This window comes from Falco rusticolus, chromosome 8 (assembly GCF_015220075.1).
Source record: "Falco rusticolus isolate bFalRus1 chromosome 8, bFalRus1.pri, whole genome shotgun sequence".
NCBI classification, from domain to species: Eukaryota; Metazoa; Chordata; class Aves; order Falconiformes; family Falconidae; genus Falco; species Falco rusticolus.
Genome location: NC_051194.1, coordinates 34608319 through 34631919, shown reverse-complemented (window position 1 = coordinate 34631919; position 23601 = coordinate 34608319). Strand labels below are relative to the sequence as shown.

General features: G+C 42.7%; 1 protein-coding gene across 5 annotated transcripts in view; it reads right to left on the bottom strand.

The window, feature by feature from the left end:
- SEMA5B (semaphorin 5B) overlaps positions 1–23601 on the bottom strand; it is a 281742-nt gene that overhangs the window by 168275 nt on the left and 89866 nt on the right. Inside the window, exon 3 of one of the 5 annotated variants that reach the window (XM_037397955.1) lies at positions 20762–20926. The exons of the other annotated variants lie outside the window; for them this stretch is intronic. The gene's annotated coding sequence lies outside the window, so the exon portion shown is untranslated. The remainder of the gene's footprint in view (positions 1–20761; positions 20927–23601) is intronic. 5 annotated transcript variants of the gene reach the window in all.

The window sequence follows — 23601 nt, the reverse complement described above, 5'->3', positions numbered from 1 at the left end:
CAGAACTAGAGTCTGGTGAAGAAAGAGACGGCTTCAGATGAATCCAAAGCTCAGGTCCTTGCCATTCACTTCCATCAATCTATTACAAGATCAAAGAGGATGTTAATTGAGGCCAATATGGCTGGAACATCTGGTTCAGCTCCTAGCTCTGCAAAAGGTAACTTACACAATTTAATGCAAGCAGTTAGATGACATATAGGCACCATTAAGTGCTACTACGTGCAAAAGCATCTGAGGGTATATTCCTATTCATCCCTGTTAGTGCAATAATTATTAAAATAGACATCTGCTGTCTGCAAAGCCTCATGGGTCAGAGTTAAGGTGTCTTTGCAGGATATTTCTGTACAGGTGTAATGAATTATGTACATGTATTGATCTGAGCTGAATGAAGATTTGTTCTTGTAAGTTCTTGTTGATGTACCGCTGTGCAACATTTGACATAAGTTAATTAAAAACTGCTTAGTAATCTTCACACATAGGCTAATGGTGAATACATCTGTAAAACTGAAACCGTTACACAGGACAGCTGTTTTGAGCTGAAATGTACACATGCAGGTTTGTGACATACTAGAGAAAGGTGAAATATTACTATTTAATTTGAACACTTTCCTAGTCATGACAATTGTATATTTTTCAACCCATTTAAAATGTTTTCATTATTTCCCATCAATATTTAATTCTTTGCTTCATAATGATTAGTCCCAAAAGAGAATAAAAGGCTCCAGAGGAATAAGGAAAGTAATTCATAACTTCCAAGAATAATCATCTACAGCTTCCAGCTAAGTAAACCAAGCTCTTGTAAGATATAATGTGGGCAAGACAATTTATCAATGAAGCATTTTTTTTTCTGAGGATTTATATGTTAAAGTGTTCAGAAAAATCTAACTCATCCTTTTACATTTGAAATCACTGTTGTTCAGACTAGTCAGAGAAAATAACCTTCTCAGCTTTTAAAAAAACATCTGAAGCAAAAGGCTTCTCACCGTGTTAGTGATTCAAATGTTGGTATGTTTTTTTTAATGTCTAAAATGACTTTTGTCCTGATTTCAATCTCTGGAACAACTTTGAGAAAATAATCTTCATATCAATGGTAGGAATCCCCTGGATTACCTGAGCCTGCAGAGAGGAGAAAAATAGAGATGTCCAAGCCAGGGGAAGTAGTTTAGTGTAATAACTAAGCACGTGTTGCGGCAATTGTTTTTAAACCCGCCTTCCTGTCAGATAACATAAATCCATCATCACCAGGTCACTGCTGTGTCCCTCTGGGGTACAAATGTAATTGAAACCTCACAGCCACTTAGAGCTGTTGTTTTTCCCATGTTTAAAAGGCTAGAGAGGTTAGGCACAACTGCACTAATAGATCAGATCAGGCTGGCATTTATACAACCACTGCCTAACTGAAAAGCTCCTTACAAGTCTATGGGCAAATGTTTTTGCTTCTGTTTTTTGACAATTGACTTGCTGTACACACATCCAGATTGCTCGGCCTGTGGGGGTCGGGGGAGGTGAACCTCTGGAAGAATATAATAAGACAATAAGTTAATGGTTCTTTAACATCTGTTGCTTGACTATATCTCATCAATGTTTTCATTCTACTTCCCATTGGTGTTTTTCTTTATCCTTTATCACGCTATCTTCTTTCCATTATTTCTGTTCAATAAGTAAAGACAGTAAATGAAATGTTAAAATTACTCAGGATTTTCAACTGTAAGAACAGTGTATAAACATTAACAGACTGATTTCAGCGTAAGAGAGGATATTTGGGTAAATCAGAGGTCCCAGAGCAATTCAGCATCTTGGAATTGCAGAGGAAAGAAAGGTTTGCCATTCTCTCCCAAGAGCAGTGAAAAACAGTGAAAATTCATGCCCCTGACCTAGGTAAGTTCTTTTTCTTTCCTTTCTTTATTCTTTCTTTTTTTTCCTCCTTTTTTGAAAGTTGACTTTTTAATTTTTAAGCATCATTTTGCACCCAAAACAGTGCTATCATCATCACAGACTCTAATGTGACTGTAGGAGCGTTTGCAGCACAGTATAGGCAGAAATGAGCCAGCTCTCACCTAGCTACATCTGGAAAGGAAGGCAGCCAAGCTGGGACAGCATGGACACCAGTACAGGTTAGCCACCAACTTCTGGCAATTCAGCACAAGCTGACTTCTGCATTATTGCAGCTTTTCTGACGTGGATCCTCAAAACAGCAAAGTTCCCAGAAAACCAGAATACAAGAGTTCAATGTAAAGGGCAACAAGCATTCTCCCTGTGTTAAACAGTTTTCTACAGGCGACTATTTTGTATCCAAAATCAGGAGATGTGCTGAGCTTTGAAACACAAGAGAAAAAATCCAAACCCACAAAGTCAGGTTGATTACTTTCTGAGGAGAGCAAGAGGTGGAATTGCAGTGCTTGTGAGTCTGCCTGGGCAGCAATGCCTGCCATGTCCCTGAGGGCAGCAGTGGAAATTGGCCGCTACACCACAGGCCAATGTACTCGACTATTTGCAGTCCTAACCTATCTGCTGATAGTGCTGGATGAAAATGGATTTGTCCAAGGAACCATGGCTAAAGCTGCTGCAATTCTGCAGCATGTGCAGGCAAATGCCCTCCTAAAAATGCAGGAGAGGAGCCTCACCACCATGCTGGCGTCTATGCCTCCTGCACCTACAAAACGAGCTATTCAGTGCCTGGCATCCTGTCATTACACAACCAGAGAGCGAGAAACACACAAAACTTACTGGAGGGTTCTTTTTAATAATGTTTTACACAGCTGAGTAAAATTCTTTGGGATATTTAATCTCTTTTTTTTTTCCAGGGACCCACCTGCCAGAATAACTGATATGGTGCAGCCTCCCTAGGCAGGTGATGTCAGGGTTGGCAATGCTCACATCTGATGTTCTCCAGGCAGGATATTTCAGGCTGATGCTGACATCCTATATATTGAGATCTTATAGCCAAGTCATCTGTATCAATTCTATGTCACTTCTCTGTTCAATAGGTAGTGGGGCAGGAATTTACAGGAAGTCAAATAGCCCCCATCTCCTACATGGTTATTGGATCAAAACTGAGTTATCACTCTGCTGGCTCAAATACATGAGGAAAGAAGAGCACAATCCCAGTCACTCAAATATATTTAGGTTAGTTAAGTCATGAGGAAAAAAGCACACCTATTTTTCATTCAAGTTTTATGTAATTCAGAGGCTCACAAGTGTTCACTGCTTCATGACAGACCATAAGAACTCATTAGTAAGGCTTATTTTAACTCTGAACAAATTAAGACACACATTATTGTAATATTTGCCTATGGAGTTGCATAAATTATTTACTTAATTTATCCAATTAAAGCGAAGGACTAAACTGTATGGATTGTAAGTGATAAATATAACGAAATCTGAAAATTTCCACAACACTATTTCAATTTACTCTGACCTTCCTTGATTCCACACTTGGCCAAGCCATACTGCTCCAGCTACCTTTGCTTCCATCACTGCTCTGCTCTGTAACATTGATGACTCACTCCTAGTATCAGTCATGAGATAAAAATCACTGTCTACACTACATCAACATGCTTCGGGGCACTAGCCAGCTCTGACATGCGTGAGTCAAACGAAGCTCCTTTATGGCACATCGTAGTTTCTTGCATCTTCCCTAAAGCATCCGACATCTGATACTGTCACTGGCAGCACATCGGAAGAGAAGAATGATTGCCAGTTTTATCTGGCATGGCAATTCCTAGTCTCCTATCAAGTAATGAGAATTGTAAACATCTCTGGAAAGCACTGCTTAAAATATGCACCCTTAATTGTTCTGCCAGTTGCCTTCTGGAGTCCTGTAGGGATGTACTACTCACAAGAAGGATACGGTGTGTCAAATAACTGGCTTCCTGCTGAATGAAAGTTATCTTCAGAGAAGTATTAAAAAGTCATGCTGGATACCAGTCACTTTTTTCATCTGCACAGTGTTTACATCATTTGCAAACAAATGCCTAGCACTGCACAACCAAAGTAACCCTGGGGAATAGACTTTGTCCTGTTCAACCCTGTGTATAATGTGCAAAGTTACCAGCCAGCTTCCTAAGTCAGCATCCTTAGGGCTACCACCTCCCTTTAAAAAGCAGGAGGAAAACACATTTTCTCCTCTACATAAAAGGAATAGTTTACAGTGGTCAGAGACAGAGAAAAAAGTGTTCTAACTTGGAAACTGGCTGGCTTGAGTGTGTGAACATCAATCATAAATAAATAAGAAATTTCAAGGTAGGTATTGCATTGTCGGCCTGGACCATGTTCTGATGTTTATTACTACCAAATGTATTCACTAAATTAGGAAATCTCTCAAAGCTGAGGATCTCTCAGCACCAAAAGAAGGATTTGAGGCAACAAGGATCACAGGCTATGATGTGAGTGGGAAAAAATAAGAAAAAAGAAAATGCAAGGGTATGAAAAAAAAGTGATAATTTACTCCAGGGAATAAAGGGACAGCAAAGCAGAGCGCACTCAGGGTCTGTGATGAAAGAGCTTTGGTGATTCCCCCTTCCTTTCCACTCATCCAGTCCTGATAGACAGGGAAAAAATGAATAAAAACAAAGTCCAGTGAAGGAAAAGGAGAAACAACACTTTTCATTAGCTTTCATATCTGACAATGTGGTGGAAATGCCTGGAGAAGGGATGCAGTGTGCAATAGCCTGGATGCACAGCTGCAGTTGTGCCCACAGACTGGGTGAGTCATTTAGAGGTGGGATAGAGTGAGCAACCCGTTAAATGGAAAACCAAAAGATCAAACAACTAGGCAACTGCTAGAATCTTAGAAATCAACCAGCTGCTTTATTGGGAATCAATTTTGCTCCCTTAGGGAAGAAATAAGATAATGGAAAGACTTGGATCCAGAAAACAGTCCTGCTCCTGAATTCTGCACAAGAGGGCAGCATTAAAGGACATCCTTCAGCAGTGACTCAGAATAAAAGTCGCCAAACCCAGGTTGAGATGGAATAAAAGCAGACAGCCCCTTTCTGTGCTACCACTGAAATGAATAGTCTTAATTCATGTGATCAGTTTCTCTGCCTCTCAGACACGGTATTTCTCTTTAACATCACCCTCTGTTTCAAATCAGATCATTCTGCTTCCTTCTTTGCAAAAATGCAGGTTTTGCCTTTCTACTGCTTCTATCAAGCTTCACTGAAATGCTTTTCTAGGCCAGTTCCTCCAGTAACACCCCTGGCCCTGATCTTCTCACAGGTTTCCCTCCATCAGCAGTTATCTAAGCAATGGTCCTTTAGAATTAGCCATAAAACAACACCACAAGCAAAACAGTCACTTCCAGATGTCTGAAGTGACATCCTTCCTCTTTCTGCTTGCAATGCCTGTTTTCATGCCCTCTCCTGTCTGCTGGATATCCACCATATGTCCACTTGGTCCACCTCTTTTCCAGGCTGCAGAGTCCCGGTCCCTTCTACTCAATCACCAAACGTCACAGACACACCCAGTGATAAACCTCACTTGTTTACTTACAGCTGAAGTTAGTACCGTCACTCCTCAAGATCTAATCTGAAATGCACTGAAGGCTGAAACCACACGCTCCAGCCTCCCAGATTAGTTTGTCCATGGGTAGCCAAGACTTCACTGTACACAATGCCCCACAAACACCCCCCCAGTCCAGCTCAGCTCCAGGGGCGACAGTATCCATCAGCAATATGCCAAAAGTACCAGTATACCCTGAAAAGGGTCAAAGAAAAGATGGTAATGGTTTTATGCTCAAGACTCTAGCGTATTATTTTGACTCTCTTTGCAGCAGGCACCAGCCAGGAGAGATCTCCTTCCAAGGCCCAGTCTTTTTAAACTGCAACAATTTCCCCGCACATTCATTCGGTTCTCTGTGCTTTTTGCCCTTTTTGGCAGGAAAAGGTGCTTTTGATAGCTCTGCTGTTTAATAAGGAAATTCCTCAGAGGGTCTTTGCTGAGAACGTACAAAAACCCACTGACAGCTGCTGTGACGGTTGCTCATTTTTGGGTTAGCGCACAGTATTTAGACAGGAAGCAGTTGAGAAAAAGGTACAATTTATTAAAAACAGGCAAGGTTCCAAAACTCACGTTACAGTACAACACATGGCACAGAGACAGCACACTCCCACCACAGCTACCTGCAGGGATGGGCAACCCCAAATCTCCACTATTGTGTGAGCCACGTGCAAGAGCTGCAGCTACACCAGGGGAGAATAGGACCCACACCACTTGCAGTCCTTCAAAACTACAATGCAGTGATAAATTCCTTTTTTGAAAGACATATCCTGCCTTCCCACATGGTGCAAAGTGGAGCCAAATATTTCCATTTCTTTCTACATCTTTAAAGCAGCGGTCAGACAGAAAGCTGTCTCTCTGAAGGACTCACACAGTCCCGCACACCACGGTGTCGCTGTAAATGTATCATTTTTACCGCGTCTTTGGGAAAGATCTCCTCCAATTTACAGGGGGGAAACCAAGTCAGAAAGACGCTCAGGGATTTTGCACAGTGCTCCCCATTGCAGAGCAGGATGATATCACTCTGGTTCTTACAGACCCCTCAGCACTCATCTCACTGAAAAAGCTGTTCACATATCCTCCCATCCACTCCAGCAGCAGAGTGGAGGTGGGATTTTTCCTCCCCCTGCCCACATTCTCTCCATCATTTATCAGCAGTCCTGGCAAACTGGAGAGGTTCCAGCAGACTGCAGGCTAGACAATGAGATGCTCATCTACAAGAAGAGCAGGAATAAGGATCTGGGGAACTACAGACCTGTCAGCCTGACCTCGGTGCCAGGGAAGGTTATGGAGCAGATCATCCTGAGCGCATCACATGGCACATACAGGAAAACACCAGGGGATCAGGCCCAGCCAGCATGGGTTTATGAAAGGCACGTCCTGCTTGATGAACCTTGATCTCCACCTATGACAAGGTGACCTGCCTAGTGGATGAGGGAAAGGCTGTGGATGTTGCCTACCTGGACCTTAGTAAAGCCTGTGACACCATCTCCCACAGCATTCACCTGGGGAAACTGGCTGCTCCTGGCTTGCGTGGGGGTGCTCTGTGCTGGGTTAAAGCTGGCTGGGCGGCCGAGCCCAGGGTGGTGGGGAATGGAGTCACATCCCGCTGGTGGCCGGGCACACGTGGTGCTGCCCAGGGCTCAGTGGTGGGGCCGGTCCTGGTTAATGTCTTCATCGATGATCTGGGCAAGGGGATCGAGTGCTCCCTCGGTCAGTTTGCAGGTGACACCAAGCTGGGGGGTGTTGATGTGCAGAGGGCAGGAGGCTCTGCAGAGGGTTGGGACAGGCTGGACCGATGGGCCCAGGTCAGTTGTATGAGGTTCAACAGGGCTCAGTGCCAGGTCCTGCCCATGGGTCACAGCAACCCCCCGCAGAGTGTGCCCAGGTGGCCAAGGCGGCCAACAGCATCCTGGCTTATATCTGAAACAGTGTGGCCAGCAGGACCAGGGCAGTGACTGTCCCCCTGTGCTCAGCACTGGTGAGGCCCCACCTTGAATCCTGGGTTCAGTTTTGGGCCCCTCGCTACAACAGGGACATGGAGGTGCTGGAGCGTGTCCAGAGATGGGCAACGGAGCTGGGGAAGGGTCTGCAGCACAAGTCTTATGAGGAGCAGCTGAGGGAACTGGGGTTGTTTAGCTTGGAGAAGAGGAGGCTCAGGGGGGACCTTATTGCTCTCTACAGCTGCCTGAAAGGGGGTTGTAGCAAGGTGAGTGTTGGTCTCCCAGATAACAAGCGATGGGACAAGAGGAAACAGCCTGGAATTGCACTAGGGAAGGTTTAGATTGGAGATTAGGAAAAATTTCTTCACTGAAGGTGTGGTCAAGCATTGGAACAGGCTTCCCAGGGAGGTGGTGGAATCACCATCCCTGGAGATGTTTAAAAAATACGTAGATGCAGTGCTTAGAGGCACAGTTCAGTGGTGGGCTTGGTAATCATGGGGTAACAGAACTTGATAACCTCAAAGATATTTTCCAACTTAACGATTCTATGATTGTATGGTGGCTGCAGCCCCTGCCATGAGCAGCCTCCCCCTTTTTGCTCTTCTATCCCCAGGGCAGCACATTGCTGTGGTGGGACAATATCTCTACTTTACAGACTACGAAGCCCCAATGGGCCCTTGCACTGAGAGCACTCTAAAGTGCCCATGTCCCTTCAGGCAGGGAAACAATCTGATCTGCCTGCCATGCTAAGCAACACTGCTGCCAGGCAGCCACCATCACAACAGCGCAATGTTTGTGCTCTGGACACACAGCCCCACTCTTTTCAAGCAGCCAGCAAAGAAAACCTCTGAAACTGGGTTCATAAAGCACCTGATGGCCGCCTAAATGGAACAGCAACAGAACAATTCCTTCCAAAAAATGGTTGCTATAAAAAGGATGACGAGATTTTGCCATCCATTTCAGAAAGTCCCATTACCAGGTGGTGACTATTTTACTTGCTTTACAAAAGCACAGAAACTCCCACCTCCTCCCTTCCCTGCCCATGTCAGCAGGCTCGCCTGGATGTTTTCATGTACACCCATGTTTGTCTTTCCTTGCATGATATTACAGAAACATTTTGTTTTGCTCTTTTCATATGCTATGTTCCAAAGTGTTTCTGTCAACAGTGAGCTGCATCCCTTGTGTAAGTTCATGTGTGTGGTCAACTGGTAGGCAGCCATCAAATCCCACATACAGTCAGAGCCTGGTGGTAAAGGATTAGCACAAAGCAATGATACACGCAAGCACACAGGCACGCATATGCCTTTCCTGCCCTCAATGCCAAGGCTTTTCCCCCAGTTTAAGCCCCACATAAACCCTTAATGTGTATAGTAAAATGTCAATGAAATTTCATGAAGGTTCATGCAAAGATGCGTGCACCAACAGCTTGGTTGTGCAGATCTTGGAGTGGCTGTCTGCTGTACCCAGCAGCACCATGCACACTGATAATTAATGTAAACATACAGGTAGAGGAACTGGTCACTGGTCACAGCTGACGTGAAAGTCAGAGGCTTTGTGCTCTTAGGAACTGAGCTGCAGATGCTGCACTGAACACAAGACCTTCAGCAGGGGCACCAAACCACGGAGGGGGGCAGAGAAGCAATGCTTGCCTGGAAGAGGTAGTACTTTGCATTTTTTCACAATTAGAATACTCAGCAGTGGCTGAATGGATTGATATCTGAAATATCAAAAAGAATGTTTTTTTCTGCCTCTAGAGAAAAAAGCATCCCAAGCACTAATTTTTATTTAAGCAACTGAGGACAGCAGTCTAGAATGAAATTGCCATCTGAATCTTAATTATACCTTCACATTGAAACACTGTAGTGAATTACATGTAAGATTAAAAAAAAAGAGTGATATTAACATGTAATGAGCCTCATCAATTACTATGGATCAAGAAAAGTAGCCCTCATATTATTGAAATAGTTTAATTTGCATAACTGGATGATTCAGATTCTTCTTGGTCATTCATTCAAATCTCTCCAGAAGTCATAGCCTCAGACAAATGTCCTGTAGCAGCCTTGGCCTTATATAACTAAATTAAATACATTGTTAGTTACCTTCTCGTTTTGCAACAGGGAAATTGAAAAGATTTCCTACAGTAAGTCTAGGGAGGAACACAGATCTCTAGCCATTAGTGAGCTAACTGTGTATGTATATAAAATTAGTATGATTTTTATAGTGCAGCAGTATGTAAAATGACTTGCATATTTGAGTTCAGCTTCTCATGGACTAAGGTTCAGCCACATGCTGAAAGCAGGAAATGTATTTTAGTAGTATAGCAGGGGATGGAATTGAGGACAGGGACCTGTGTTCCCATCATTTGTACAGGACTCCAACAACTACTAAACAACCCAGAAAACAAATAAACTATACTCAGAACTCAGGCTGTGTGTGCACTCAGGTTTAGTCCCGATTCAGCCACTGGCAACTAGTAATTGGCAGATCTGAGACTACAAACGCACATACAGGGGAAACCACATTAAGATGTTTCCTCCTATTTTGCCAAACCCTGGCTTTTCTTGGCCATCCTTGGGAGTTTTCCCGAGCTATAACTGCATTGGTTGATGATGACAGGCAGCAGGATGACAGGTACAAAGATACAAGTCAGGAGCTGTTCAGCATTGCTTTGGACATCACATTTATCCTCTCTGCTTTAATATTCCTGCTCAAGAGTTATATTATTTCCCTGCTTTGCAGGGACATTGGGAAAATCCATTTAATACTGTTGAGCAGATTAAGATGTTGGATGAATATCGATCACTGAGCTCATTCCGACTTTAGTACCGTATACATATATAGGCCAATCTTCAAGGCACTTTTGATGATCAGCACTGACCGATTATATTTAATGAAAACTATTTTAGAAACACATTTGAGTCTGGTATCATTCATTAATTTTCAGATTCAATCAGCAAAGGAGCAGGGGAAAGTTTGTTTCCTTTTCTGCAGATTAAAGGTTGTGTCTGCTTTGAAAATTAATCACTTTCTGCTGTCATAAAGTGCTCCAAGAGGCAAACTGATGGATTGGCATGAGGTTGACTCACAATAAACAGATACCCACATGCCTGCAAGTGCTTGTAAAGATTAGGGATGGAAAGGGATTTTTTAGAGGTACATGGAGATACCATCATGAGTAATGACACAAGGAAAACAAACGCAAAATCTTAATTTTGAAATGCACCGTGAAGTGCTTATTAGAGAATGAGGCAGGGATAAACTTCCAAAGGAAGCTCTGAAAATTGCATCATTTGCAACTGGATATAAATGAACCTGACAAAGCACCTGAGAACATACTGTTAGGTGTGCTCATGTTTTGGCAGGCAGATCATTTAGAAGACCTAAAAAGCTCCTTTTCCACCTGATACGCCATGAAGGCCATAGCTGGAACTCCTACAAGCCCCTGGTCCAGCAAGGCCCCCCTCCGAGCCCAGGCTGTTAGCAGAGAAGGCGGGAGGGAGGACCTGTGTGTCCCTGAGACACTGACACTTCTCACAAGCACAACCCGACCATGCACCATGACCCCACTTCCCGCCTCAGTCACCCCGCAGAGAAAAGAGCCTTGCAGTCATTTATCGCCTTTAAAAACTATCTATCTGACAAAGTGACTGCCTGGCCATGTCCTGGCTTTAAATCAGAAAGATGGCAGGACATTCACTACATCCCTATGTATCCCTTGTGGTCCACTGGCATCCTTCTGCCCTACCCAAATTACTGCTGTCCCAGCAATGCCCTTGTTGTGGGCAGCATGATAACAAAGTACAGATAATTACTCCAATTAGGAGGTGTGAATGTCATTCCACTCCCCCTGCTCTCTTCCAGGTCACTATGAATGTGTTTGAAAACTACTGGCACAGCAATTTAGTGATTATTCAGATTTAATTTGCACTCTGTCATCTATGTTTTTTCTATAGGCTTTAATAGTTTAATTTAACAGTCTTAAGCACTGTCTATATTACTGAGACATAATGTGTATTTCAGATTTGAGCAGCTGCATGGCACAAAATAATATTTCACATTTATATTGTGCCTTTCATGCTGAAGATGCTTAAAAATGCCTTGATTACTATATCCACACAAGAATCAACTCATCCATCACTGAAATGCAGCCACTTCTAGGTTGGAAACCTCATCAGTCTTTAATAATTTAGGCAAAATAGAGAAGAATATTCCACTGAAATGAGGAGGCAAGTTGAGCAGGTAAAATTAAGTTATCCAAAACTGCAGTTGGGCAGGGCTGTCTGATATGCTCACCCTCATTACAGGAGGTTTTTTACAACTCTCAGATATCTAATCAAAAGGCAGTACCTGCAGGAACAGTTTCCCTTACACCAGCATCAGTTTATTACCAGTTGAGAGAAGGAAGTCTCTACTGTCTGCTGCACGGCTCAGCAGCATGGCTCTGCCTCTCCCTCTGCCACCTCCCCTCCAGGTTAGTAAGACCCAGTCTGATGACAGTCAGAACTTTCCCTCAAAAAGATAAAGTGGCAGAAAAATGATTGGCAAAGTTTTTTGCTCCAGCACTGCCCCGAACAGATCTTTCAAGCCAGTGAGAAGGCACCTACTGATGTCAATATGCTCTGAATTAGGCCCTAATGAAGCACAGCTCAGTTCTGCCCATCAGCCCCAATGCTGGCTAGCATCACCAGCTGCCAATTTTCTAACTGAGCGGCTGTCCAGGGAGAGCAACTTTCATGTCTCAGTGAGCTCTCTGCTTAATCTTCCAACAATCAGCATACAAGAGCTCTCTTACACACATGGAAACCATCTGGTGATGAATTTGGCTCTTGAGCAGAGTCCCACCTGCTTTAGCTGCCCCATGACCCTGCTCCAGTCAGTGGGAATCCATGGTGTTACAGCCTCTTCCCAAAATGTTGTGTTCTCTAGGCCCTGGCAGCCATAGAAGGTGATGCTTTCCCATGTAGTTTTCCAGCTAAAGCTTTGTCTCACTGGTGCATTTTTGTGATAGTGATCCAGGGACCAAGTAAAGTAGCAGGGAAGTGGGTGGGTGGAGAACAAATGTGTCAAACGTAATAAAGATTCTCTCTATTTTCAAGCGCATTATCATCCATGTTCATCACTTATTAAAAGCCTTTCATTTATAAAGTCTTTAAAGCCTAGTTTAATAACCTGCAATCATTACTTGAATCACAAAATTTGCTTTTTATTATATTGTGTAAATGAAGCACTGTAGCATTTAATGTAAATTATTTTATTCCTCTCCTTCTTTTATCACTGTTTTTAAAGCCATTATGATCAGGTGTTTTTCTTGACGTACCCTAAAAATGCACGGCACAATATCTATGGCCCAAAGTACTGCTGTTCCTAGGATTTGAGTACAGCAACAGAAGAACAAAGAAAATACACCAGCCTTTCCCATGCGCTTGCTGCCTCTGAGGTTTCTAACTGGGCTGTTCAGACCATTCTGTCTCCCCAGGGAGAGGTTCAAGGTCCCCTTATTTCCAGGACACATAAAAGGGAATTTGTTCATTTTTAATACACTGTGTCCAAGAGGTTTTTCTTTTTAATCAAAGTATAAATTCTGCGATGGAATTGATATACATTCAAACTGAGAATACCACCCCATCAATGGGGTCTTCTGTCATTGCAGATGAAGGCACAGTAACAAACCATCAACATGATTTGCAGCTGGGGGACTGGTCAAAAGTCACAGCCATTTGAGGCCAGACAGACATTTGCCACTTAACTGAAGGAGGGCTTCCCAGGGACTGTATTTTACTGAGCTGCCAGAATGCCAGTAGGGGCAGCCCCCTGCCTGCATAGATGGCACAGAAATGTTTATCAACCCAAAGTCTAGTACACCCTCCCCTGGTGTGCATCAGCACATCCTGCTACCAAATCATGCCTCTGCAGCCCCAGTGGGACTTGTGGCAGCAGGTCTTATGTCCATCACTGAGGCCAGTCTTTCACAGAGACAAAATGAAAACATTAAAACACCTGGAGTAAAACCAGAAGGAAAAATAGAATGGGAAGAGAATTAACCACTGGAAACTGCTCCAAACTGCAAAGCTGAGAGATGTGGATCCAAAATCTGAGGCAATTCTAATCAGGGTTTTGGTTCTGTCTCATCTGTAATTAAAATGAAGTACAAATCTGCCTGAGACAGTCAACAATCTCAGCTGTTTCCGAGATCTGGCTTTCATTAATTTCATTAACATCTTAAATGCATTCTTATTGCTTGTTCTTATGCTGAAGAGCAAGCGAAATAACAACACACCATGAACCAGTTTATCTTTGTCTTCGCAGAGGAGCAGATGTGGTATCAGTCTCAGGGGCACACAGGCCCTTTGCATGGAAAATGGCAGTGAACAGAGTTGTGCAAGTGTGGAAATCTTTGGCCTGAAAAATCAAGAAATTGAAACTAGCACTTTCATCAGTGTCTCATGCACTTTGGGGAGCTGCACCAGAATTATTAGTATTAATCAGTGTGCCAATCTCAAGCTATAATTTGCCACTCCTTTTCCAGAGAAACAGTCAAAAAATCAGAACTCATATGGAGCCCTCCCAAGTACCTGCACTCTGGGAGGCTGAATCTGGGGATCCTGCAGGAGGCTCACAGCCCTTTCTGATGCTCATAGGGGCAGAAATACCAGAGAGCAAGTTCCACTTTCAACCTACATAGTATATCAGGGCACAGAAACTCTGGACAAACTTTCAATCAACTTTTGCTTATCTAAATTCTTTTACCAGACTTCATCTCTCCTCTAGGGTGAGGCAAGTTACCAACAGAGCGACTAGGGGGTGCTACAACACACATGGGCCTCAGACTGACCGCCCCACATTCAGAAATTCCTGGCATAAATTAACTGTTCAGCTCTGTGATGATGCTGATTTGCTCCGCTTGGCATAAGCAGATGTTCTGATACAAGAGAGATGATACTTTCTGAGATCTGACATCCTTGAGTTTTCAAATCCACCGGCATGTTTAATAGCAAAAAACGATGAAAGACAAAAATAGACTTGTACAGATAAAGACCTTTGTGACAAATGAAAATTCAGTTTAATTAAGCCAACTCACATAATTATATTCCGCCCATAAAACTTAATATCACCTAAAAATTCCCATCAAATGCAAATTTTCCTCAGTGATTTATTTGTGCAATTGTGAGATGGTGAGAAAGCACACAAAGCAGTGGGAGCTGCAGGCTGCAGTAAACAGTGTTGTCAGAATATGCAAAACAAGGGGAGAACACAAAAAAGAGAGAGAGAAGGAAGGGACAAACATTCTCTGGCTGGAAAGTTATTGAGTGCTTAGAGCCAAAGAGGAGTGGAAAGCTTGGAGAGGAATTACTACATGTAACGTACAGACTTTACACTGTTTCCACTCCCAGCATCTCTCCCATTTAGCTAACAGATGAAAAACCTTTTTGGGGGTAGATGTCGGGTTAGGTCTGTGGTTTTAAAGATCATTGCCTAAAATCAGCATCGCAATGAGCAGAAAGGAGCTTTGCAGTTGGTCGGCTGCAGCGTATCCCACACTTTGAGGAGCGCTGGCAGTGAGGTAATCCCCTAGGAATGTGTGTGCGGTTGGATGGCTGTGAAAAGAGAGCGGTCAGCTACCAAAGCTCTGTGCTGAATATTCACGTCACACACACACAATCATTTTTCTTGTTAAGTATTGAGAAGAATGGGAACATTATAAATGCAGTATCTTTTTTGGCTACAAGTTTAGCTGCTTTAAAAAGATCTGCTCCCTCCCTGCTCCTCCACTCTACCAGCTGTGCTCTACCTCCATCCCCGAACCAAATCTGCACACACTGAGCTTTGTAAGACATAAAAAACCAGGGGAGGAACTAAATACAAGTGAACCAAATCTAAAGAGTAAAAACTTTAAAAGATGAAGATTCAGAAAATTGGTGTAAGCATTTTAAGGTCACTTGTCTATCTAAAAACGGCACCTTATTGAACACATAACCCCATGCCAAGTGTTTGGGTTATATTCACACCCATATCCATGTCATATTACTCAAAGCAACTCGTTTTCCCTCTATATGGTGAAAAGCCTTTACAGCCACAGCAAATTAAGTTTGCTTTGCCAGTGCCAGGTAGTATTGGTAGTGCTGGCTGCTAAAAATATCTTTATTTGCCTGAAACACTTAGTAATTTGTTGCAGTGAGACAGAGAAAGAGTAAGCGAGAATGAGGTGTTCCAGCCCAAAGCTCAAGCACAGAGTGGAAAGTTCCCCACCCATTTTGGTGAGTTTTGGATCAATCCCTAAGCAAGAAAAAAAAAGCAATATAATACTTCCAGTCACTCTTCCAATTATTTGCCAATAAGACTAGACAGATATTTTTTTCTTCCTGTTTCAAATGCCCCTGCATTGGCATTTATCTGTCCATTTCCATATATATGTACTTGCTCAACCTGTGCTTAGCTCAGTGGGCTCACGCTCATACAGCTTGCCTGCACAGAAGCAAGACAATGGCACCGCATGGAAGTAATTTTCAAATTAACGATACCTACAAAATAGAGAGAATTAGACCAATTGCATCCCTCATTTGAAAATAATATTTTTTTCTGTTTTCTCAATAAATTGCACATACTTGTGGTCACAAGACTACATTAAGTTTCTAGGTCACTAGACTCCTGATTATGAGATGATTAGCTTGAATGGCACATTTAAATGTCAATCTCTGTTCTCTTGCAGGAAACAACCAGCTCAAACATGCAAGTCTTGACACACTCTAGTACTTTTAAACTTACTGTTTAACAAAAAGAAAAAAAGAAGGGTGGAGTGGCAAAAAGCTGACAATCCACTTCAAAACTTCTGCTATAATTGTGGGTAACCAAAGCCCAAAAGCATTATTGCATGTGCTCAGAGAGGTGAAAAGTCATTGGGAACAACCTTTCAAGAACTAAGCAGCAAAAGACTCAAACAGGTGCTCTGCACCAGGGGACAGAATGCAAAATTACTGCAAATGTATTACAAATTTTAGCCTTCAACTTCTAAACATGCATAAAGTAATGTCCTTACAGCTGTAACTAACTTCAGCACAGAGATCTTCAAGAAGGTATCGCATTGAGAAAGGTCCTGGACAGTGCCTGGTACTGTTTACTTCCAGCTGAGGATTGCCCCACAGTGTACCACCTCTCCCTCAGAAGATACTAAATCTCCACAGATACTGACCAAGCCTGAAAATCCTACTGTGCTCCATTAACTCAAAGCCCTCCACTTTACCAGTGGGAAAAGTGAGATACAATGTCACCAAGGAACTTCTCGTGATCATTCCACAAATTTGTATTTGTGACTACAAGGTACAATTCCCTTGTCCGTTAGGAAATTTAACTCCTGCACGAGACCCTATCTGAACACTGCCTCCAAGTACTTCACAACAGGATGTTAACTGCCACTTCATACAAGGAGGACCACTTTTTCACACCACTTTAAAGAAGGTCATTAACTCACATAATCAAAAGGTGCTTTCTGGGTTTCTATCATTACTGCCATGACTACAGCAAAGTCTGCTCATACTCCAACTTCCAGAATGGCTGCCCCCACTGGAATTTCTGCAGATGGTCCAACTCCCATGCAAGGCATCCAGGAAGCTGATTGAAAAAACGTCCATATGAAATGATGTTCATAATTTCAAAACTGCCCCAATTACACATGTTTGGAAGGAAACAATCGGGGTCTATGGTTAAAAAAAATTACACTACTAAAAAGTTATTTTCCTTTCAACTATCTTATCAAGTTCGTTAACACCTTCTGCTGTTGGTGAAATGATCCCCCATTAACATTTCAATTTATTATTGCTGTTCCATTAATGAGACCACAAAAAATGGAAATGAGGCCTATAAATATGCTAAGAGTTAAAGTCAGGAATCGTAACAGTGTGTGCACTTTATGAGTAATGTTTCAGTACCGCTAGCATTTAAAACAGCGTGGAAGGATGCCTCTGCAGAATAAGCATCTGGCTTAAACAAAACCCTCAAAAGCCTAAACAAGAAACCACCACAATTTCTGAAACTAAAGGTTAAAATATCAGCAGAGTCAACTCAGTCTTAACCCCTTCTGCAGCAGACAGGTGAACTCCATGCAGTTCACTGTTAAAACGTCTTTAGAGAAGTGCTTTCACAGTGAAGGTCACTGGGACTGTTAAACTTCACAAAGCAAATTCTGCAAGAGGAAGGATTTGTCTCCATGTCTTTTGTGAAATACTTTCTCTCCATGCTAATGACTACTTACTGCCACCACACCCAGTGCCAGGGGCGGGAGGGATGGGGACAGGGACAGGGACAGGAATTGATTGTCTTGATAGTATCTCAGGTCCTCCAGGAAAAAGGGCAGGCTATAAATAGAGAACTCCAGTCTTGGGAACCACATTAAGATTCATTTGAGAAACATGTTTATTGCCAGGTAGCCTTTTAGATCCTTCAGGCTCCCACAGTTCCTCTGCTGATCTTTTCTCCAACAAACAATGAATACCCTCCATGGGTCAAGAAACATCCTTATGCAAATGGCATTACTGCAACTTGCATTTTCAATTATTAATATTCCACTTCTCATCTTACAAACTTTTTCAGAAAAGGAGGAAAGCAGCAGCTTGTTCCCCTGGGAACAAAACCACAAAATGCAGTACCTCGCTGAGCTATAAAAGGAACGGTCCCTTCAGCACAGGGATGTCATATCATGCTAGCAACATTTTTGTTTCTGCATTTTATTTCTCTCTCGTGATTAAAAATCATCGATCTTTCACTGTTTTCTGTGCATAGTTGACGGCACTAGGTTTATTCTAAATGAAATGTGTAGCCACACTTCAACTAGCACTATCAACCTGTAAGGAACAAACTTACAATTACTACATTGATTTTATAATTTATTTTCCAGGAAGCTCCGATTTCATGACAGCGGCTGGCTTTGCACTGAGGTCCCACTACATCAGTGAGAAGAGAACACTGCAGTCCATGCTTCCTTTAAGCATTAACAGAAGAAATTATCTAAATTAGCCAGTTTGCCATGGCAGTAAGAGTAGCTTTGAAAAAAAAAATAGACACTTTCAGTAAGATGAAACAAAACAAAAACATAAAAAGCAAACTATTTCATGAGAGCACAGGCTACTTCAATAAATCTAGTTATCTGATATCCAGACTGCCATTGTCAGCCTTTCATCATTTGTGAAAACGCATGATGGATCTTCTCTGTTTGCTTACAATTTCAAACCTTTCCCTTCCAATCAACATTAGCATTTTGCTCCAGCGCCTCAAAGGACATGGATTGCTAGCAACCACCCCAGATTCCACCTTTCAGGAAGAGTCTAAGCACTGACAACCCAGGCATGGCTCAGTGGCCCATATATATGGCACACAGACTGGGTGGTTCAAGGCTGTTAAATGTTCTTCCTCTTCTGAGTTTGCCTGAAGGGAAGGAAAATGGCCCCTGCTGAGAGTACATACATAAAGCTGTAACAAACATTTAATTTTAGCTGCTCTGAAAAGGGAATTAGTCTGTGCATTCTGCACTGCCAGTTCCTACTGCAGCTGCTCAAAAGAGGTGGCTTTGGAGGGTTATTAATTCTCACATTAATGGTCAGCCTCCGCCTTGTTACTGAAATATAGGCTCCCGAGTGTGTTTCTGTCTTACTCTCCCACATCTCTTTCAATTCTTCCATTATAAGCAGATAAAGTCTGCTATTTGGCTGAAAAGGACCTCAGTCCAACACAAGCTCACAATACTTTATGTAGTTTTATGATTCAACTACACACTTTTCCTTCTATGTAAACAAAAAAAAAAAAAAGCTTGTTCAAAAAAAAAGAAAGAAAGAGAAGCATTAAAAATGTACAGATATACAGCAAATTCCAGGGAAACCACTGAAATGGCTACTGCCTGTGTGCATTGTTTGTGCTAAACCAGTTAGCAGCCACAGGAGGGAAAGACTCAGATATGATTTTTAAACTAGGCTAGTGAAAAACATTTCATTCTTCATCAGAGATGATTTGAAAGGATTATTTTTCTGCTACACTTTGAGAGGGCAATGCTGCCAGATGTCATGAATCTAAAAGCACTTTATGTAAAACATAAGGCATCATATGAAGTCATGTGTACCTTACATACCGTGCAGTCTCCTTCTGTCCCTTTGCTGAGTTTTAGGTACTAAGCTTAGAGGCACTACCGGAACAGCCCCCAAAAACTCCCCGGACAGTTGGCTCTGCTCAAACTGGAGCAAAGTAGAAGTTACTCCACCAAAATTAGCTCTTCAACACTGAAGTTCAGCTTATTTATGCTGGCTAAGGATCTAACTCTACTATCTACAGACTGAAAGATGCTAAAAAAGGGCTATTTTTATATGCTTTACCAAATATAAAACATGTGATCGAAACACAGGCAGAGATTCATCTCACCCTACTTTATTCACCTGAAAACTGGGCTAGGCTAGGCAGTGAGGCACTTGGCATGTCAGTGGGAAGAGATCAGCATTCCCAAAGGTCAGCTTCTGTGGCCTGTGGGAGCACCCTTCCGGTGAGTCACCCTCTGAAGATGTTCATCTCCGTCCTCCACTATGCAACAAAACTGGATTAGGATAGATCGTTCCAATCAGTGGTAACAAAATGATCTCATAGTTATGCAAAATCCCGATCCTCTTCCTTTTCTCCCCCGCTGCTTTTGTGCCAGCATGAACCCAATGACTTTTGTGATATTATTCAAACCTAAAGCCATCTAGTCATAATACCTGCTCCAAAGTCATATTCACCTGGCCTGAAAGCTGCTAAGGGCACTGAATTCAATTGTCCCAACTTCTTCAGAACAGGTGCCCAAAAAGCAAGAGACTCATAGATCGGCCTTTACATAAGGCGTTTCATTTTCTTTTATCCAGCTTTTGCCTCAAGAATGAGCTCTCACAAGAAGTTTGGTCTGACACAAGACAACTCTACCACAAAACAACCGAGAAATATAAATTGCTGTAACAGCCCCTCACCACAGGATGAATTGCCCAGGATGTGGAGCAAAAGTAGATATTGTTCGCACTTCACTGCATCACTTCCAGTGAATTTTGCTGAAGTTTTTGAGACTTAATAAGCTGCCTGCCTCTCTTTCAGTCTTCAACAGCATCGAGGCTGTATACAGAGAGATGTATGGAAACAGTATCTGATCTAAAGCTAGAAACAAAAGAGCTTATTTCCCCTTATCTGGTAAAGAATCCAGTAAGCCTCTTGGGCACATAGTTGAAACCACAGTGAGGACAGTAAAATCCTTCCTGGAATTGAAGGATCAGGAATAAAGCACGAAACAAGAGGAAAATGAGTTGTTAAATAGAGTATACCTGAGGAGGGCTCTAATCAAAGGTGATGCATGGTGTAGGTCCCTTAGCAGACACTCCAGTGCTCACTACAGGAGACACTTAGGACAGGGAACAGACTGGAACCGTTCATGTTCTCAGATCAACTGGGGCTGTGTTTCCACCTTTGGGCACCTCTCTATTCCCCACCTGCAAAATAGTGATAACTCCTTATGAATAAAATTTAGTAGATGAGAGCTAAGCCTTACTAGTGATACAAGGCCACATCCTCCCTGTATTCAGTGTGACGTTTCCCAGCTAAAGGGTTAGAGGACAGAGCCCTTCACAAATCTCCAGAGTGGTGCAAAGTAATTCCCAGGTTTACTGTTGCAAAGCAAAGCTGAGATATATTGCTCCTTTACACGCACAGACATTTCATCAGAGGACATCAAGGCAAGTTTTGCCTTTGTTTTGCCTTCATAATTAAAAAAGGCATCCCACAAAATAAACAAAATCCCTTCTTTCATCATCTCTGAATGTGCTTCTCTTCCACCAGAAGCCAACCTCTGCAGAAGCTATTGTTTTGCTCCAATCTGGTAAACGTCCTCTCCTCCCTTCCTCCTCCTCTCCCCTTTCCTACCTGGGGAATTCAGCTGCTTGCGGAAAAACTTGAAAAGAGAAAAAAGGAATAAAAAAGTTGGCTTGCATGGCTCAGAAATAAGAACTGAAAAAAAGTGAAACCGTATGCCTTGCCCCCAGTGGCTCTGGGACTTGGAGCCAAACCAAGGCCATGAAAACAGAATATTGCTCTTTGTTAACCATAAATAAATAAATAAAGGACTACTCGCTCTTGCCCTTCGGGATATGTTTTCTAAGGAGGAAGAAATTCCCCATGGAGTTTATTATGTGTAGACGGGAAGTGTGCCTCCTAGGGAAAAGCAGTGGGGGTAGTTTTTCCCTTGGTGATTTCTTTCCTGCCTTTCCGTCACTACTTTATTCATTTTGTAAGTCTCCCTCCCCTCCCTTCTGCAATAAGTGAAGCCACACAAAAGAACATGCAGGTAATTCAGCCACTCAGAACTACACAGCATCTCCTTTCCTATATAAACGATCAGTGTGTGGCCCGGGTTTCATTTGCAACTGTAAATGAAACAGGCCTACAACTGTGTTCATAATCCTCCTTAATTGAATTTCTGTGACAAAACCCAGACAAAATTATTACCCTCAAGTTAACAGTTTGCGCAAAGTAGCCAAGGGTTCCTGGGAAGCTTTAAAACAAATGCAGAACAAAACTGGATACCACAAAGCAGTTATTTGGTGTTGGTACCATTTGTTTGAATGGTGGGATGTTTCCCTGGAGGAAGCAGGTCATTTTAATATGAGGGACAGCCTAGGAGTTCAACAAAGGCCAAAAAAAATGAGAATTAAATAAGCAGTGGAAGAGCTTGGATGTAAATCAGCACATGCTGCTCACACCACAGCTACTAGAATGAGGTGTTGGGCTGTCCTGGCTTTTTGAAAGGGCAGCATCTTTCACAACTTGGTGTGGCTAATTGAGAGAGTTTTGCAAATCCGGGAGGACTTCAAGGAACTGTTTAGTTTGTGTTAAGTTCACACCCTATCGAAAGTGGTATCTTCTTTAAAGGTCTCCATGTAGTCATTTCCTTCAACTAGATCACCAGTTATACGGTAAATATGCAGAGCATTAGTAATGATGTCAGGCTGCTGATAAAATATCTAGACTTATTTTTAAAATGTGAGAGCCACTGCTAAATGGAAGCAGGGATGAAAAAGGGCACTGCCCTGCAGGGCACTCCCATCACTTGCAGAAGAAGAGAATAAAAGCCTTTCCTATTACCAAAATTTAGGGTTTGTAATTCTTTCAGATGATAGAGATGTTTTCTTGAAGGATTGGGCAAAGCTGATGTGAACAGAGATGTCTGTTTGCAACAGCTAATTTTGTGTGTCATATGCCATGTACTTGGGCAGACACCCTATTTCACCCCAAAGTACCACATTTCAGTCATCTCTGTATCAGCTGGTAACTAAAGCAAACTAGCAAAGTTATTAGGGATCAAAGCAGACTCTTTATGCTTCAGTTTACACACAGCTGATCAGAGCAGGGAAAACCATGTCATCCCAAGGCGATGCCTGCTTGGGTTACCGCCCCGCAGGCTCATAGAAGTTAATATCCTTTGCAATTTAAGCAGAAGGCAAGGCTACAAGAGAATGAGGAAGGCTGAGGTAATGGAAAGAGAAATCCTGTAGTTTCTCAGCATGCACCCATGTCCTGTGTATCACCCAGCCCTCTCACAGGCAGAGTCAACAGAAATTTAGGGGTAGAGGAGGCTGGTGGGGCCTCATATTAAAATTCGCTCCAATTTAATTATTCAGATTGGAAGTAAAATACTGCTAGAGGTGATTAAATGAGCAATACTGTTCAGAGACAAGCAGGCAGAGACCAGACCTCATTTTCACAGACCTCTGTGTCACTGCAGAATGGTGTGTCCCTGTGCCCACCCTCCCTTGCAAGGCAAAACTGGCCTAATGAGGGACCTCAGAAGAGTTTCCAGGGGATGTTTCCTCTCGCAGGGATGCAGTGGGGTGCAACAACCAGGTGCTACTGCCTTCCCCAACGTCTCTGCTGCACCAAATGTTTCAGCAGTTGCATTAACACCTGTTTTTTAGAGATTCTCATTAGCCCTTGGGTCCTGTGCCACTTTCAGTAACCTTTTAAGAACACCTTTTTATATCCGTTTTTCCTCAGGCCACAAGTTAAACACACTGAACAACACCAGGGGTAAAGTGAGACAGAAATAAATAGATGCATATGCACATGCCTGCAACCCCCTACATACACACACAATCAGGGCCAGAGATCAATG